Here is a 5232-nt window from a genome sequence, read left to right on the forward strand (position 1 = left end):
TGAAGATAGTTTGTTCTAAGGATTGAGATAATGTGTGTGTGTACTCAGTCGTGTCTGACTCTTTGCGACCCCATATACCATAGCCTGCCAGGCTCCTCTGTCCATGGGATTTTCCAGGCAAGACTGCTGGAGTGGGTTGCCATTTCCTACTCCACAGACAATGCATATAATGTACTAACTTGATGCCAGAGCCCATTCCTGTCTACAACTTGAGCTAAAGATACTCTATGAAGGGCTCTTCCTACCTACTCAGTGTTCCTTCACGGTTACCCTCTAGGCATCAGGAGTTATGAAACCTTCCTTCTGGATCCAGTCCTTCTCTTTCCACACTCTTCTCTCCTCGCAGTCCTGAACTGAGGCTTTGGAGCCGTTCCTTACTGCGGAGGACTTGTCACTGAGACTCAGACCTCATCCTTTTCTTTGCTCCGTGGCCCTCCCCGTGTCCCCTCACCAGTTCCCAAGGCCACAGGGCCGGTCTCCTAGAAGGAATGAGGCTGAACAGATGTAAAGCATTCATTGGTGCTTGGCACATGGTAGATAATCATTGCCTACAAATTTCCTTTCTTAGATCTGGAAACCTTGAGTTGGTTTCCACAGAGCTGTATTGATTATTATGGTTGAGTACAGCAATCCAAGAATGGTATTTTAGACATGAACTATTTTGGTATTACTGACTCAATCTTTAAAACCACTAACTTCTGCACATAGACAAGGAGACTGCCCTTCAGATAGAAATCATATCCATGTCTAGGCATCTACTTGATATATCTGTATCTAACTAGTTTTTAAAGATGTTTGAGATCTTTCCCTTGCATGGAAGCAGAGTGTGGTTAGCCTGCTTATGCTCAGAGGCCTTTTCCAGCACAGATGAAATTCCAAGACAATAAAGATTCTGATCTGATGTTAAGTTCCTTTGTGCAAACCAGCTTGCATAGCAAAATGATGCAGATAAATGTAGATGAAAATGGACCTAGACAAATAAATGAAACTGTATTATGTTTCTCTAGTATAAACATAGATTAAGTGGTAAGAGGACAAAAATAGGTGAAGTGGTAACATAAACTGACTTGTGTAATCAAAGGGTCAGCTCTGACATTTTTCTCTCTAGGCCTTTTCTAATAGTTTTGTCGCTAGGGCTACAATGTTTTTGCCAGATTGGAACCGGATTGTCCGCTCTAATGGAGATTAAGTAGCTCTCCCAGCTAGATTTTTTTTTTTTTTTTTTAATAAGCATAGGTTAATTCTGCTGACTTTCAAAGCCATAATCATGAAGAATGGAAAGATTACTAAAGATCTGTTTTTAGAAAATATAACTAATAAAATTTGAAGTTTAATAGGTTTTATTCCATTGTTATTCCAACACAAACTTTGATCATGGTTACAATGAATAAGTAACTGAAATACAGTTTCATACACGGAATTTTTAAAAATGAGAAATTATTTACAAGTTGAGCCAAGAATTAATGCCCCAAGGAGTAAGGAACAATTCTCCTGGCAAGTTGGAAAACTGGTTCACAAATGCTTGAAAATTCATACTTGATTTTTTTCCATAACCACTATAGATAAGGTATAGGAAAATGTCCTCTGTGTTTTGGTTGCTGCCCATCATTGGTCAGTCATCTGAGGTGGAAATACAAACTCACCAATGAAACTTAAAGCCCAGTAAAGGAAAACTTGACTTATTCTGGACACTCAGTTGCTAACAGGATGTAGACGGTTAACAGCCACCAAGAAAATGGTGAGGAAACACTCCTTTCGATGTGCTTGGTATGGAGTCAAATGAACTTCCATGGCCGCGGACAAAGGAGACCATCTAAACTTTAAAACAGTGCTGTCTGCATGCCCACTGACCCTGCAATGCTTTTTGTGCACTAAAGCATAAGAGTTAAATGAGACAGTTCATGTAAAATGCCTAGCAAAGGACAGATGCTGTGTTTTCTCTCCCGACGTCTTTTTGTAGCCAGAAGTCCCAATGTTAACTTTCAATAAGAAAAGTGGAATATTAGTCTTTAGAGTCAAAAGAAATTCACAGTATTAGTGACGCCTGGTGGAAAACTTAGGTATTACAATGTAGCATTATTTCAGCTATCCTGAGTTTTCACACTTAATAAAATTAAGATGAATCTTACAATTACATGAAACAGAAGGTAAAGAAAAAATTAAATATGTGTGTGGATACCTACTTTATTATGCTAGTAATTTTTCAGTCCATAATTACAAAACATACAGGAGGTTAGGAACCTAAGAAACTGAATGCATACTGGTAATAAAAATGTATTCAGCATCCATGTTTCTACAGTGATTAAAAATAGAAGCATGTAGCGTTTTCGCTGTTCTCAACCTCTTCATAGGCGCCATATGCCAAAGAGGCTCCCTTCCCAAGTTTTCAGATACAAATTCATGGTAGGGTGTCCTGAGGAGTACCTCAAAGAAATAGCCAGTTGTTTCAATACGGGATTGAGATGAAATAGAGGGCCATCCCATTTGAGGTACTGTGGATAGATTCAATAAATAATGATGTTTTAAATGTGAGCCTTAAGTATCAGAGAATCAGTTGCTTTGAGCCAGGGACAGGTTTGAACATTTGCAAACAAAAGAGCAAAAGTATCTATTACAGGGTCAGCAAACTGTAACCCATGGACCAAATACAGCACATCAGCTTTTTGTTACTGGAACACAGCCATGCTCATTCGTTTACTTACTGTCTGAGGAGCTTTCATAACAACTGACTCACTTGAGTAGGTGCAAGAGACCATATTGGCTGCAGAGCCTCAACTGACCCTTTACAGAAAAAGTTTGCCAATCCCTGGTCTATTAGAGCCTTGCATTCGATTTTCACACCTCTCCCCACCATCTCCTGGGGAGGAGTGTATTTCCCTTTCCCACTCAAGTTTGGCTGAACCATAAGACTTGCCTTGGTCAGTGGAATGTGGAAAAGCATCAGTGTACAAGTTTGAAGTGAAGCCTCCGAGTTCTGTGCCTCTTCAGCAGTAAAGCGAGAATGAGGCCATCTGCTGACCTGCAGGCTTGAAGGAGAAACAAATGATTGTTGTCACTGTTGTGCTTGTCTGCCTGTTAGTTACTTAGTCGTGTCTGACTCTTTGCAACCCCATAGACTGTAGCCCACCAGGCCCCTCTGTCCATGGGATCCTCCAGGCAAGAACCTTGGAGTGGGTTGCCATTTCCTTCTCCAATGCATGAAAGGGAAAAGTGAAAGTGAAGTCGCTCAGTCTTGTTTGACCCTCAGCGACCCCATGGACTGCAGCCGACCAGGCTCCTCCATCCATGAGATTTTCCAGGCAGGAGTACTGGAGTGGGGTGCCATTGCCCTTCTCTGGAGATTGTTCTACTTCTGCGTCAAAGTACCAGAAGACTGACTTCTCTGTCCAGCTAACGCTATGGGGAGAAGGACCCTGAAGACTAGGTGGGGTTCAGTCCCTTCTGGGGCTCTAGTTCAGACTTTGATGGGCTCAGCTGGAACATGTGTTCATTCCTCTACCTATAGTAAGCAGAACTGAGTCAGAGTGCAGAGTCTGGAGGCTTACCAGACTCTCTTGGAATCAACTTCTTTAACACGGTGGGGATGTCAGTCACAATTCTTTCCTGTTAGATTAAATATTTCCCTTCCAAGGTGAGCCTCAAGGTATAGAAAGAGTGGGACAAGTTCAATGGGAATCGTAGGCCGAAGTTTTTCAGTCAAGCTTTCTCAATAAAGCTCACAGCTTGGCTTCTTCCTACTCAACTCCAGTAAGTATATTTCTGAATTGATATATAATCTGTAAGAGGTAAAAAAGATCATGACTAGCTCCTCAGAAAACTCGCAATAGTAATATGCAATCTAATTTAACCATCTTAACAATGCTGGCTGCATCAAAGTGATCAAAATATTTAAAAATGCAATTTCCCAGAATTCTTAGTCTTATATCTCAGCTTGTTAGAATGCTAAGGCTCCTCATTGTCCCTTTTTTTTTTTTTTTTAAACTATCCATATTACTCTTTTTGAAACCATCAGTTTGACTCCTTTGGAGATGTCACTGGGTAACACCAGTGACCCATTTATTAGAGTTCACAAATTTGTGACTTGAGAGTCCTTGGGGCTGCCCTAGTTCTCTAGTTTTCAGCCTTCCCTTTGATTCTTTATGTAGTTAATGTTCTTTCATTAATTTTTTTAAAGCCAATTTTTGCTGTTTTTTTTAAGAACCTAGCTAATGCAGAATTGGTACTACAGAGTAACTTCTAGGCAATAGACTATGGCAGAAGCTCCTACTGAGACTAACATTCAAATCCAGAGCATGCATTTCTGGACGTAACTCTTGAAAAGAGAGTATGAATCATAATAAATCAGTATTAAGATCACTAATACTAAATGCATAAATGACAGACATTTAAGTGTTAGCGGTAATCCGTAATGTTGCTACTGGTGTGCTTTTAGGGGAAAGAACCATATTTATTATTCCTATTAGCAAAGAGGCAGTGTTTCCAGAAGCAGTCATTGCTTTCTATAAAGATTTTCAAACGTATTTCCTAAAAACAGGACCATAATTTTCAACTCTCTTCATATTTTTACTCAAGTTCTACTTCTGCTTTCCTTCTCAATCTCTCAAACGTCAACAGCCCAAGAATTCGACTGTCTTTTAATAGTGACCGCTATAACGCACCTCACAGTTTGGAAACAGAGACTCTGTTGTTCTGTTGCCAAGTTGTCTGACTCTTTGCAGAACCCCAGGGTCCTATCCTCCACTGTGTCCTGGAGTTTGCCCATATTCATGTTCATTGATTCAGTGATGTTACCTAACCATCTCGTCCTCTGCTGCCCTCTTCTCTTTCTGCCTTCAGTATTTCCCAGCATCAGGGTCTTTTCCAATGTGTCAGCTCTTCGCATCAGGTGGCCAAAGTATTGGAGCTTCAGCTTCAGCGTCAGACCTTCTAATGAATATTCAGGGTTGATTTCCTTTAGGATTGACTGGCTTGACCTGCTTCCAGTCCAAGGGAATCTCAGGTCTTCTCCAGCACCACAGTTCAAAACATCAATTCTTCGGCGCTCAGCCTTCTTCACAGTCCAACTCGCATATCCATCCATGACCACTGGAAAAACCATAGCCTCAACTAGACGGACCTTTGTTGTCCAAGTAATGTCTCTGCTTTTGAATATGCTGTCTAGGTTGGTCATAACTTTGCTTCCAAGGAGTAAGCATCTTTTAATTTCATGGCTGCAATCACCATCTGCAGTGA

At 40.8% G+C, this 5232-nt stretch overlaps 1 long non-coding RNA gene across 1 annotated transcript; it reads right to left on the minus strand.

Moving 5' to 3' along the window:
• Nucleotides 1-1322: 1322 nt before the first annotated feature.
• Nucleotides 1323-4653, minus strand: LOC129640874 (uncharacterized). Its single transcript, XR_008709012.1, has 2 exons — nucleotides 3546-4653; nucleotides 1323-3026 (listed from the first exon to the last, which is right to left on the minus strand). It is a non-coding gene; the product is annotated as an uncharacterized LOC129640874 (long non-coding RNA).
• Between the last annotated feature and the right edge of the window lie 579 nt (nucleotides 4654-5232).

This window comes from Bubalus kerabau, unplaced genomic scaffold (assembly GCF_029407905.1).
Source record: "Bubalus kerabau isolate K-KA32 ecotype Philippines breed swamp buffalo unplaced genomic scaffold, PCC_UOA_SB_1v2 scaffold_50, whole genome shotgun sequence".
Taxonomy (NCBI): domain Eukaryota; kingdom Metazoa; phylum Chordata; class Mammalia; order Artiodactyla; family Bovidae; genus Bubalus; species Bubalus kerabau.